Here is a 15,077-nt window from a genome sequence, read left to right as displayed (position 1 = left end):
ATTTATTTATTTTTTGCACCGCATTAGTGTCATTGTTTGACGCAAAAGGGAGGGCAAACTTACAAAATTCAATTGCATTTTGTAAGTTTGCCCCGCTTTTGCGTAAAAAAATGATGCTAATGCTGCGCAAAAAAGTAAAAATAAGGGCTTAAGTGCGAAAAGGTAGCAAGTGTATTTAGAGCTTAAGTCTAAACTGGCCCACCATTACAATACACACCCATACCATTTATGTGCATTTGTATTGCAGTGCCACACTCTAAATAAGCCCTGAAACTAGAAGTAATTATGTAGCAAATGTCTATATAATATATACACGCTTTAAGTTGGGATGATGGCAGGACAATATAGGTTGTGCACCCACTTTCTTTCCCAAACTCAAGAGTATTACTAGCCTGGGAAGGGGAGAGAGATTTCTACTAGGGTACAGGATACTGTCTCCCAGTTTACTACTTACAATGCAAAGCTATCCTGTAACTCTTTGTATCCAGTACACGGAAAATAAACAAACACTTATGAGTTCTTGCTGAGATCTGATTGGCTGTCAGTACTTCAACAAGGAAGTGTTGGCAGCCATGTTGGGACTCCACAGGAATGGAAAGCTTGCAGAGGACAGAGCAGGAACAGAATAGCTATTGCCTATAGCATGGTTCTCTTGAAGTAGTCAGTGACACATTACATTTCAGAGGTACTGACTGGGGTTTTGGACATATTAATGGAGACTCTTGCTTATCCTCAAATAAACAATAAAGTGTGACTATAGGACCATGGCCCCCACTTGCCACAGTGTGTAATTATTATATGCAACCACAGGTCCTGTCAAAAACCCGAGACCCACAGTGGCCTACCCATGAAGGCTGAAACTTGTCAAAAATGTACAGTAAGGTGTAAGAACATTGCATCCACTCAAAACACCCACCTGGCATTTTAACCATACAGACAGTAAAAGGACACCCAACATTAAAAGGACACTGGCGTGCTCTTCAGGTATTTTTATCTTATCAGAAGATGCCACTGGAAATAACATGACAATGTAAATAGGCAAAATACTGTATACCTCAGTGCTTCACCAGAGTGTGTTTAAAAGACTGCTTAATCGGAATTATGTTTTAAGCTGTCTTTGGAAAGTGCATGTAGCACTCAGTTTCAACTTGAAAAGGTGTTGAGTTTAAGTGCACAAAAATCAGTATTTTAGTGGTTTCAGAATTGGGCCTTACCTGAAGAGGTGAATTCAGGAAGCTTGAAAGTGCGGATTGAGCCTGTCTGTATCCAAAGAGATTCTGAATAGAGCAAAACCTTCTGGCCCACTGCACTAGCAACCTGTGCTTGCTGATTAGCTCTCTATATCCCTGGCAACCCTGAGCCCTCCTCTCACACCCGAATCGGCCCTTTATGTTTGTGGAGGGAACCCTATGACAGTCAACTCCATTTTGTGACCCCAGCATCTCTGTACCCTAAACAGCCCTGATAAGAAAATAGACTTTCTGTGTATTCTTGTTTTTCTAAAAAATGATTTTTCCCTTACCTGTGACTGTTTAAATATACCTCATGGGTTCTGTGAACTCTGTACATAAAAATAGCTGTTTTGTTTCTGCCCGTGATTACTTGAATTTCTCTCCTATTTTTCCCCTATACTGTATTAGGCCTCCACCCTCCTCCCCCTTACAAGGTAAATAGGCAAAATATACCTCAGTGCCTCATCAGAGTGTATTAAAGAGACTGCTTAATCTGCTTTGGAAAGTGTTTGTAGCACTCGTTCTTGGCTTGAAAAGTTATTAGTTTAAGTGTGGGAAAAGCAGTATTGGGCCTTACCTGAAGAGGTGATTTCAGGAAGCTTGAAAGTGTGGATTGAGGTGTCTGTATCCAAGGAGAGTCTGAATAGAGCAGCACCTCCCTGCTCCCTGCACAAGCAGCCTGTGCTTAAGGCCTCTTGCTCCTTATATAGGTTTTTACTGGTTGTTGCATCTTGTGCTCTGATTGGCTGCCAGAACTAGGGTTTCTATTTGACTAATGGCTTAGGGTTTTAGTACTGGTTGGCTGTTTGGGCTAGGGTTTCTATTGGACTAAGGGTTTAGGGTTTGAGTTCTGATTGGGTGTTAGGGCTAGGCTTCCTATTGGACTTAGAGCTTAGGGTTTGAGTTTGGATTGGCTCTTATGGCTAAGGCTGTGATTGGTTAATAGGGCTAAGTCTGCCATTGGCTCTAGGGTTTAGGGTTAGGCTTCAGAGTGGTTAGGGTTAGGGCTAGGGTTCCATTGGTCAATAGGGCTTTTTAAGCCTAGGGTTCAGGGAGTCGCAGCCCGGGCGTTGAGGCTAAGGGCAGAGTGGACAAGGGCAGTTGCCTGTTTGGGCCTGTTTGGACCAGGTTGAGCCTAGGCAGAGATGCTACTCAGCTTTTCCTTTTCCAGCAACCACCTTAGGCCTTCCACATCCACAAACATCTAAACACATTATCAGCAAAGGCATTCTACTCACATACCACAAACAAACCTCATACACATTTCAGTTTCTCAACTTCCACTACAAAGACCCACAAACCACAACTATTCATCCTTCTAACCTAACTACATCACTATTGCACCTTCATTCTCATACAAAACAAAACTCTGTCCTAACCGACTAACAAATCCATACATCACCAACACAACACAAAGCCACATTACACATAACTTTAATGCATCTAGACACATACTCCCTATTCCCATTAAATCCAAGCTCTATCCTCTTCTTTCTCCTAACAGACCCCTTTTTATTACAACAAAACCTTGACTCAGCCTTCTATCATTTCATCCACCAACACACCCTCCTCTTTTTACTAAATACACACAACCATGCTTACATGCCACTCCACCACACATTCTACATCTTCCATTGATCAAATCTAACACAAACACTCATATAACTTGTCCATTCCCTCTCACACACCACATCCACTCATCTCCAAAACACATCACCACCCCCTGCGCAATTCAAATACCACTCACCAGGAGTACTTTACATATAACTCATTCTCAGAAAATCACTACATCAATATCTCACATCAATATCTCCTCTCAATACTCCACAAAAACAAAACAAAACACATACACTCAGGCATATCAAACTCACACACACACTTTCATAACAAATTCCATCACAAATTAGAAACATACACCCACTCCCTCCCTTATGACTACAGAAATAATGCACATGCTAAACCATCCTTGCTGCCAGATTTTCTGTTTTACCAATAACAACAAATGCACCAACACAACAACTCTCATTCACCTGTCTCTCATCCATTGCACAGTTTAGGGCTTTAGGATATGACCCGCATGTTCCACCACTACCCTAACCCACACTTCTTCCACCCTAAACAGACGCAAACAAAATAAACAACATGCCACTCTTCACAACTTTGCATCTCCATGTCTAGTACACAGCAAGACTATTATACAAAAGCAACAGAACTCACCATCCCCTTCTCAACCACCATTTCTACCACTGACACACTCAGACACAACAAAATACATTCTAAGCCTGCTGGATGAGGAAGATGATATAAAAAACAACCCTATTGCAACCCTCATAAAGTTAATACCAACACTAGTGACACACCTTCTACAAGTTAAAAATATACTGCTCACTCCTCCACAAAACTAAGTCACACCACCACCAAAACACAATTTCTAAACTGCCTACTAATAAATGCTCAATCACTCTCTTAAAACAGGTGTCACCTCTACGACCTACTCACTGGCACACAACCTAACTTACTCTTGATATCTGAATCAGGGTTGGGAGATGACATGGCTCTAGTGTTGCATGAAGATGTTTCTCCAGGATATCACACAAAACCGTATAACCAAAAGAGGAGGTGCAATAGCTGTGTATTCAAGCAAACAATAAATCTCAACAAAACTGACAACATTTCCATACAAGGTTGTGAGGCCCTCTTCACTAGATGCAACGTTAGACCAACTCCATCCTCCTTTACAGACCACCACCTAGCAATGCAACATTCCCAGACACATTTCTAGAGACAGTTTCAAACCTTATAACACTATACTCTAACCTATGCATTCTTGAGGACCTAAACATTTGGTTTGACAAACCCAATATACGTCATCTAAAAACTATGGCCTAGTCACACTAAACTTACATCAGATCGTACACAATCGCACACACATTGCTGGAGACATCCTAGATGTCATGTTTGCTAATCCAGAACTCATTACCTTTCAAAGGAGCATTCAGGTCTCATAGTCAGGCCACCATTTTGTAGCTTTCCAACATGAAACACCATAAATAAAAACACCCAAGACCAGCTTACAAGCATCCACCTATCTACCATGGAACAAACTCAATTTTGAATACTTAGAAGCACAACTAACAGCCAACACAGATCTGGGCACAATACATTCTGTTTAAAAAACGTAATGAGTGGCTACAAGATGCTTTTGATATCCTAATACCAACCTGAACAACAAAATAGGACAAAAGAAAAGAAGCTCCTTGGAGAAATACAGAACTAAAAAAAAGATAAAACAAAAAATCAGAAGACTGCAACAAACCTGGCTCTGAATAAACAGCAATGAATGCAAACTTCACCTATGCAAACTTAACAGAATACACAAATCAACAATCAAGAAAGCTAAAAAAAATCGGCAGTATTCAGACATAATTCAAAATGCAAAATCTGCAAATAAGTTTTATAAAATTCTCACCAAATTTTGTAAACCAAAATGCATGAAAGACACTCATCCCACTACTCAGCAATTCAGAGGCAAACTGGCAAAAAAAATAGAAAACCAAAGCAGACAGATTGGACTCCAATTTAAAATAAGGGAAACCTACCAGCACCAACCCATTTCCAAAAATCCCCTCCATGGGTAAGCCATCCCAACCTCTAAATTCCTTCAAACAAAGAACACAAAGTGAATTTATGGATCTGGTCAAAGCAAGCAGGCCTTCTGGCTGCCCTTCTGACCCTTGTCAGCATACATTTTCAAGAACATCAACCTCTGCTGCCACACCAGTAAGAAGAATCATCAATAATTCTTTTACTGTGTCAATCTTCCTAGAAGGCCTAAAAAAGGCACACATAAGCCCATTATTAAAGAAATCAGACCTGACCCCCATGACCCCAACAACTACAGACTGATTACAAATGGAACTTTACCATGCAAGCTGGCAGAAAGAGCAGCATTTGTCCAGATATCACAATTTATTGAAGACAACTCCATACTGTCAGACTACCAAACTGTGTTCCGCCCAGGAAGCGGCACAGAATCTGCCCTCATCACCATCTGGGATGACTTTAAAAACACAGTAAACAGCAATGGAGTTGCTGCATTACTTCTCCTGGACCGCTCAGCTGCCTACAATACAGTTGACCATGACATCCTAATACGAAAACTCTACAAAGCTGGCATAGAGAGGACTGCTCTCAACTGGATCACATCCTACCTTTAAAACAAAACAAAAGTCATCCACAATCCCCCTTTCTCACCCTAACCATACTTCACAAAAGGTAGGGTCCCTCAAGGCTCAATCATCTCACCAATGCTTTTCAACATCTACATGAAGTCATTACCGGCAATGATTAATGAATTTCAGCTGACATGCTGCAACTATGCAGATGACACACAAATACTCCATAAACTAGAATGCTCCAAAGACACTGGAAACTCCCAAATCTTCAGTTGCCTCAAAGCTGTTGATCAGTGAATGACATGGAGCCATCTAAACTGAATGCTTCCGAAGCAGAAATAATCACTTGTGGCAATTAGAAAAAATTACGACCCACTCTGCTGTGACCTGACGATCTGGGACTTCCTCCTCAATTATCAAAGGAATAAGAAACCTTGGACCATTAACAATGAAAGCAATAAAATTAGCAAGATTAAGCTTCATTACCAAACAAAAACTCTGTAATGCATCTTCTCCAACCTGGGATTTCCACACCAGGTTTAGGCTACTATCTCTCTTGTACTGTCTAAACTGGATTACGCCAATAGCCTCTACCATGGATCATCTTTATCTACTATGAAAAGACTACAACAGATTCAGAACTCTGCTGCCAGACTACTCCTTGTAAAGCCATGAGCCCACATCTCTCATACATTGGTTACCGGTTGCAGAAGATCCATTTTCAAGCTGCTTTGTATTACCCACAAAGCAATACATGGAACAGGACCTCTTGTCATCATGAATAAAATCACCAAATACATTCAACAAAGGACCCTCTGCTCAAGATTGGCACCTCGCTTCAAAACACCACCATGTAAGAAAAAGGAAATAGGTGGTACATATTTTTCTGTTCAAGCGGGCCAAACTATGGAATTCATTAACCCCACATATAAGATCCATGCACAACTATCTTATTCTCAGAAGACTACTCAAGAGTTGGCTCTTTCATACATAATCACCATACTCCAAAAGCATTGTACTGCATTTCCCTCTGTATGTAAACATTCATAATTCTATTATATGTATATATCTAAGGTAACTATAACTCGCGCCCTCACCATTCACAGTTTTTTGGAGAAAAATGTTACTGAAAATATTAGATTGATGATATCAATGATGTTATCAAAAATTTCATGAGTGCCGTAATTTATAGGGTAATTAGCAGTGCATGGCGAGGGCATGAGTTATTGTTACCTTAGGGCTACTTGAGATACCTCTAACTATAACTGGTGAGTTTCTATGGTCTGAGATGTTTGAAATGTGAGCCTAACTATAACATCCGTGTAACCTTTGATTTTTTAGGTGAATTTCTATGCTTTTTACAATTATATTTCATAATAGAGGGTGTCAGTGGGTCTGTGAGTGGGTGTGTGAGAGTCTGAGTGGGTCTGTGAGTGAATGCGTGAGTGTCTGAGTGGGTCTGTTAGAGGATGCTGAGGGTCTGACTGGGGCTGTGATTGGGTGCGGGAGGGTCTGACTGGGGCTGTGTGTGTGTGCGCAAGAGGGTCTGAGTGGGTCTGTGAGAAGGTGTGTGAGTGCATCTGTGAGTGGGTGCATAAGGGTCTCAGTGTGTGCGTGAGTGGGCAAAAGAGATTGAAAGAGAGAGAAAGAGAGTGAGAGGGAGCGAGATAGAGAGGTTTTTTTAGGTTTTAATATATGATACACTTAGAATGAGAAATTTCTGCACAAATTGAAAAGAAAATGCATTTGTCAATTAAAAACAGTAAGATCACCTTTCAGTATGAGCCTTAAACATTTGGACTTGAAAAAAAAGGGAGGGAAATTGCCAGGGTTACACCAGGACTTGAACCTTCAATGCTCCACGTAAAGGTCTGTGACCTTCAAACTTGAGCTATTCAATTTTTTTATTCATACTTTTTTAACCCTTTTATGGGCTATCTGGGACTGTGGGAGGAGCCTCAAGGCCTCCTCCGTGGTCCCTGATGATTTTGTTGTATTTTATCAGATGCCCTTATGGGCTATCTGGGACCGGGGGGGAGCCTCAAGGCCTCCTTCACAGTCCCATTGCTCCAGCAAGCCGGCAGCTGCTTTTAACAGCTGCTCCGTGCTTGATAGAGCAATACTTTCATCTCTGTTTCCTGCAGACACATCTGCATGGAGGAAACAGAGATGAAAACTCTGCTTTTTGACAGGGGGAGCTGTTTGACAGGTCTCGCTGACAGAAAGCAGAGTGGTTGCTGTGACTTGGCTGCAGTTATCAAAGCTGCAGCCAAACCACAGCAAACAGCTATGTCCCGGGGTGGGGAAACCATGACATAGCAAGAGCTCATCCTGGGGGGCGGTGGTCCCCAGGGCCATCAGAAACTCCTTCAGGTTGGACCGCGTGGCCCCCTTCCACTGTAAAAGTAGCCCTGGGGAGGTGGTGGTCCCCAGGGCTTGGGGGGTCTGAAACAGACCCTTTTCTGTATTTTACTATTTGCCTTGCGGAGACAGTGTTCTCTGGGGCTGTGGGGAGGGCCACGCGGCGGTGGTCTCGGGGCTGCATTGGGACTGCATGGCCCCCACCTAATATTTATATACAGCCCCGGGGAAGTGGCTGTCCCCAGGGCAGTGGGGGTCATGCACCCCCTAAACCATATAAAATAAAAGCCCAGGAGGTATTAGTCCCCGGGCCAAGAGGGCGTGTGGCCCCCACACCATCTAACATAAAAGCCTGGGGAGATGGTGGTCCCTGAGACAGCGGGGGTGCGCGTCCCACATACCACATGGCATGAAAGCCCCAGGGAGGTGGTGGTACCCCGGGCAGTGGGGGAGTGCTTGCTCCCCCGCATATTACTTATAAGCCCTGGAGAGGTGGCGCTCCCCAGGCAACGGGAGAGGGCCAGGCAACCCCCGCTTTATTATAAGAATGCTCCAGGACTTGACCCACCAGGAGGCTTAAAAAAGATGAAGCGCAGGAGCCCGCACTTTTTATTTTTTTTAACAGTGGGGCCGCGGATCCACCACGACTCCCACCATAATTTTTTTTAAAAAGTGTTTTTTAGCCGGGGGGGGGGGCTGGGGGGTCCCTCTGGGACCTCATCACCAGAGGTAAGGGGTCAGGTTGTCTGCACCCTTGTCCTTTTTCTTTAAAATTTTTTCATGGAATTAGCTGAAGCTGAGTCTCAGAATGGCTGCCAACTCTTCCTTGTTGAAGTGTGGACAGCCAATTAGATCTCAGCAAGAGATCAGGAGGAGTTACAAATCGTTTGCGTCCCTAAATACACAAATTTTGATTTTCTTTAATTTCTCAAAAAGGTTCTTTTCTGGACCAAGAGCTTCCTTTCTGACAAATTTGGTGTAATTCCATCCAGTGGTTTTGGCGCTATCGCTGTTCAGTTTTTCTTATGGTAATTAACATTTGACATGCGCTGAATTTCACCCCCCCCCCTTTATCTTAGCCCCTGCTTGAAGGATCACCCCACAAATTTCCAGACAGCAGCTCACATGACTGTCAAATGTTTTGGGAAATTTTCATGAAGATTCGTCAAGCTTCACCATAGATATAGGCAGGTAAAAATAACTTTTTATATAGGTAATATATATATATATATATAGTGAGTGTGTTTTATTTATCTAGCACAATAGGCAAATATTTTCCTAACTATTTCTCTCCAAGCATTTCAGTATTAAACCATGGAGGAAAAGGTTAAAATAATGTTATTAAAAAGTACACAAACTAATTTCAAATACTACAACACTTGAAAGTCTGTGTTGATATGATACAACTTTAAATCTCAATATATTATCTTCCTCATACAGATATTCCCTTTCTCTGTAATCATGGATCTATATATTTATTACCTTAATCCTGCTGTACAAGAGAAAAAAAAAACTTTTTCCAACACCCTACTCTGACCACCCTTTACCTCTATCAATCTATCCTGTATCTCCACTCTCTGACTCATCCCAAACCTCATTCTACTACAATGATTTCCAAAATAACCCTTCCTAGACTCTTTTGTCCTCTATCCTTCCTCACTCACCCCAAACCTCAGTTTACTACTATGATCTCCCAAACAACCCTACTAAATACTCCCTCATGTATCTCTCCGTTGACTCATCCCAAACCTCATCTTACTACTATGATCTCCCTCATCCCTTTCTAAATACTCTTCCCTCCTCCAGCTCACCTTCACTCATCCTAAACCTCATCTTACTATTATGATCTCCCCATTAACACTTACTGGATTCTTCCCTCTTCTATCCCTCCATTATTCTGCTCAATCCAACTAACAAACTCACATGTCCACCTCTCATATTAACTCATAGTTCCCTATTCTAATACTAATATCATACTCATATTGATAAAGCATGACAACTGCTAACGCGCCTGATCCTTAGTATGTAAACTTACAAGGGGACGCGTATAGGTCAATTAATCTTTTGAATCACATGGAGTATCCCAGTCATGCAGTGACCACTGAATCAATAATAATCAAAAAACATTCTATGGAAATTAGCTCAAACCCCAATTACTCATGAATAACCACAACTTGGCAAAGAGTTAAACAATTTTTATTTCCCTATTGATTACAATTCTAAATCATCCGTTAGCTCAATCTTTATTCAATCCACTCAATTTATTAATTCATTAATGAAAAACATAATCACTTAACTTGAAGAAAAACATGCGTAAATGCATCTACATAAGCCAAGAATAACAGCATTAATAGCAAAGTTCAGCAATTAGCTCATCAGTCAATTGTCACTGTCAACTTCACCCTTAACAGCCTTCCTAGCCAAGATTAGCATCAGCATGTGGGTCTTCATGCAAAAACATTTTAGAGAAAAACATCAATTTGGAAAAATCTATCTAAGTGAGAATTCTATAATCTGCACAGTTGGTACCTAGAAAAAAAGGCACACATTTGTCAGTCACATTTTCATAGCTACCTATCCAGGATGGATCAGCAACAAGTCAGTCTTCATCTTCAGGTCATCAATTAGTCAGCCACAGATCAGGCTCTGAGTATAAACCCACTGACAGAACCTCGGACAGCGTCTCCTGACATCATCAATTCTCCCCTCGCAACTACCTAAAGTCTCCGGCATCTGAAGTTTTAGCCCCTTGTCATGACTTCTTATTAGGGTCTCCCAGTCCGTCCCCCTAATTCCTAATTGGTCAGTCAGTCAGCAGATATAACGTTAACCTAAAGTATTTGTTTACCGAATCTACTAATTTCAAAATCAGTCCGTTCACAAGATGTGGATTGGTCCGCTATACGATGTCCTCATCATCCGGCTCTTCAGGAATCTAAATTGTTGCATGTTCCTCTTCAGTCAGTGTCTTAATTGTTCAAGTCCTGGGAAAGTACATTTAGCCTACTCTACACATAATTGTATCAAATTGTCTTCATCATCTCCTGTCGGCCGGTACATTGCAGAAAATTCTAGCTAAGCAACTTTAACATCGGGTGAGTCAAGGCCAAGCCGTAGCAGCTTCTTGCAACTGCGGTTATTGTTTCTGCTCTCAGTGTGCGAGGCCTAGGGAGACTAGGCCTTTAAGTTCGGCTAAGTTAACACTATAAATTGAAGTAAAACATAGGTTATACATTTCAATATGACATATTACTACATTTTTCTCATACATTTTCATTATTTCATACAGTTTCAGTTATATTAGTACAATGTTGTTCACATGGCTGCCATACCCCGAGGGCACATTTTCAAACGTGCACATTATTTTCTATACAATACAATTCTCTACATATTTTTCATTATGAAGCACATAAACATCATTAATAAGTTTCTTAATTAGCATATCTGCTTCCACACAACCATAGGGACACTAGGAACATCCTGTAGGTCTCTCCTTTGATGATGAGCATCAGAAAATATGGATTTCGGGACACCTTTGCAAGGGAACGACAGAACAGGGACCAGACTGTAAACACTTCAGCTAGAGGGGTTTGCACACTTAGTACAAGGGGATAAAAATGAAAAACACAAAAGTGTAGGAAAAATCTGTTTTTTAAATATTGCCTAAAAAAATCTATCTTTCTATCATGTTCATGAAATAGATTATATCCTCACGGAATTTCTTCTATAAGGGCCGGCTCAGCGAGCGAATGCCTCTTGGGGGTTTAAATACTAATAATGACTGTCTTCAAGCACATTCTTACACTATTCTAGTTTATTGTTCCTGTTAATAAAAATATAATGATGATATAACAACCGTTAACTGTTATTAGTACGTATGATATAGAGAAGTACAGAAAACAGTAGTACATGATTAGAGAGTGAACCAGTACCCAACACCTGATTGTCATTCTCGATGATAACTGTTAATACAAATACCACTGCAGCAATAAACTGGAGGGAGTCCAGGAGCCTAAGGTGCAGCAAATGTTCCGGGTAAAGGATACTAACAACAGATTGTGACTTATTGATCACGCTGTAAATGCTACTTATTGCAGTCAACCTGCATAATCACGATTCACTTTTTGACCCCTCACAACATTTTGCTCCTGAACTCGTTATTTTTAGAAGTGGTATTGCATGTTTGTTTATTACATCGTAACATTAAGCATGTGAATGCTTTATTGGGGGCACCTTAAAAGAAGATGTAAATCAGCTTGCAGTGAGCAGCGTTAAATGGGTGCTTTTATTGTATTGAGCGGAACCATTTTAGTGTCTACTGATCACTGTGATTTACGCCCAAAATGGCCGCCTCCATTCCCTCGCGGATCAATCAGGGTTCATCTTTTTACAGGTAGGGGCAGTTGTTCCAGGGTGGAAAAAGCCATTTATTTGTGATTGATGCAAGTGCAGCGGTACATGCTAATATCGGCAATAAAGAATCCCCCTACCTATCAAAATGTGATAATTTCAACAAGAATTACAGCTTATGTTATGGGTAGAGGCACAAAGTGAGGCGGCACAAGTTCATGTTCTGCTGGGGAAGACAAGTAACAAGGAGGGTCACCATGAGCAGAAATCAATAAGAAAACATGGATTACACAAGATTAAGCAGCAAGCACTCATTCAACTGACTGAAATACTGAAAATGCGGGGCTAATGTTAATGTCTGAACTTTCTGTCTCTGTAATTCAACCAGATTAATATTTTTATGAGAGAGGCTTCTGTAACTCAGCCACGTTATTTTTTAAATGGAGGGTGTGTGTGTGTGGGGGGGGAGGGGGCAAGACATTCAAAGCCACCTTACCCTCCTGGTGTCCATCGTGGTAATGGAAGTAATATTACATATTTTTCGACCCACCATAACATCACAGGTTTGACTCATAGCCCCACAAAAAACATCGTCTTTGGCCCTTTTTGCTACTGAGTGACTAGAGGCATCACAGGGAGAGGAAACTACAAACAAATAGGGGCATATTACTAAAACTTCTTGCAAGGCAGAAAGCAAAGTTGCTGCGTTGCATGAATAAGAGCGAACTCAACAGTGCCATATCTACTAGATATGGGGTTTTCAGCTCGGTACCTATGCTGGCACACCTGAGGTGGCATAACGCCAATGCTGGCACACCGGCACCATGGTACTAGGGAGCCTATGTTACTGGCAGAATAGTCTTTGTGCAGGATGGGATACCTTCCTGCACAAAAACAACCCTAACAGGCAATTTCCTGTTTCTATTTGTAGTGCAAAAAGCATCACGCAGAGAAATTAGAAGCAATGAGGAGAAATAAACATATTTCTCCTCGTTATGCCATTATCATTCTGGCGCAATCCAAGGTTTATTGGTTTCAGTAAATCGAAGGTTGTGTCAGATTCCTTGGGTGGATGCACAGAAACACCCATTCTCCACCATTGGGATCCCTACACAATGAAATGAAATTAAATTAAATGTAGCTCAGCACAAGCAGCTGCATTGCATTTCATTTCTGTACAAAGTCATGCAAGGTAGTGCAAATCGCCACTTGCGTGGCTTTGTAAATGTTACCTAAGCCTTTGCTAAGTAAATGTGGGCTTTAATTATTATTTTCTGTTGCTGACTTCCTGACCCTTGATACCAAGGGGCATTTTTATATGCCCCTTCTGCTGCCAATGTGTCACTTTTTATGGTGCTCCGGAGCAGAGTGCAGACCCATTTCTATGAGGCCACGCAAAGCCACTTTAAGTGGCTTTTCATGGCCTCATAGATATGGTGTAGGGCAATGCAACACAGGTCGCTGCACTGCATAAGGGGGCATTCCATGGACATTGTAGTGAATTTTCTTGAGTCTTGATGCATTCCCAGATTTAAAAGGGCATATAAACCTGGGAATGCGTCAAAACATTATGCCTCCCTAGAAGGTGTGTAACAAGGAGATTTATCTTTGTTTCTCCTTGTTCTTTCCTCTTTCTATGTATTTCTGCATCACACATAGAAAGAGGAAAAAGCCTCCTTGTATTATTTTTGAAAGAGGCAGTTGCCCCTTTCTGCACAAAAACAGTCCTGCCTACAACACCATGTTGCAATAGTGCCTGCGTTGGTGCTATGCACCAAATTGTGTGCCATCGCCGGCTGAAAGTACAGGAGTGCACAGTATCTCATTAGTATGGTGCATTCCTGTCCTTCAAATTGACCTAGGGCTGTGCAGCAAAAAGACTTGCAGCGCTAACCTACTCCAATTCATTGTAAATTTGCCCCCAGGAGTGGCAAGGATAGTGCAATGGGTACTGTAGGGCAAGCCAGGTGTAGCAGCAGTAGCAGCAGCTACTGCTTATTACCAGTAACTGAGGGCAAGGGAGCTTGATTGCACACCAACAATAGGTCTCTAATCACTCCTTAGCAATGTTGTTCATGGTTGCCATCAGATCATTTATATTTTGAATTTAGATAAATATTTTACTTGTTACAAGCTGTTAAGTTAGAGAGATTTTGCCTATGGTTTGATTCCTATATTTTGTAGCCCTCTGTTCTCTGTTTTTCAGATCACTCGGAGTGCAGGAGTTGAGATAAGACAGTATAATGGGTAATTTTTTATGGGATGCCATATTCCATGGAATCCTGTGAACACCATGAAGTTGTAGGCTGTTCTGTTATGGGTGGTTGACAGGCAAGAGTAGAAGTAGCAGAATGGTGTCTGATAGTGTTGGGATAGAAAAGTCCTCTGCATTCTAAGAGATATGTACCCCTGCCCTGAGTGTCTAACTGTACTGTTGCCTGGATCCCTAATGCAGATTTATTTTTTTCATAGGCGAACAAGGCTCATGAGCGTGTGCCATGACATAGGCCTCACGGATTGTAGTTTTGCTGGACTGGGAGGGGCACCAAAAGTGCTTCCCTTATAGTGATGGAAGGCTATCACCTTCACCAGGAGCTAAGCAGCACAAATGTGTTGGTGGCAACATACTGTGTAGTGATCACCCTGTGTCACTGGAGTGAGGCCTACAGGCTCACTCACCTTCTTAAAGGTTCAGGTGATGTGTGCGTAACTAACTCTTTGCCTACATCAGGTAAGCTTGACGTGCTGCACAGTGCAGTTTAGGTGGCTGTGTTCAGTTGTATGCATGCCTGGGAAGAGTACAGTACAAGGATCAAGCAGTACTGTGCAGTGCATGTGTGGTTAGTACAGGTACTGGGCGTATGTATGCAGAGGTGAATGCATTACATGAGAGAAGTAGGATTATGCAGTGCATGAGCTGAGTGTATATGTGCTTGTGTGGAGTACAACATGAAGGGTG

Source organism: Pleurodeles waltl, chromosome 1_2, assembly GCF_031143425.1.
Source record: "Pleurodeles waltl isolate 20211129_DDA chromosome 1_2, aPleWal1.hap1.20221129, whole genome shotgun sequence".
Classification (NCBI taxonomy): domain Eukaryota; kingdom Metazoa; phylum Chordata; class Amphibia; order Caudata; family Salamandridae; genus Pleurodeles; species Pleurodeles waltl.
Note: the sequence above shows the minus strand (reverse complement) of the source record.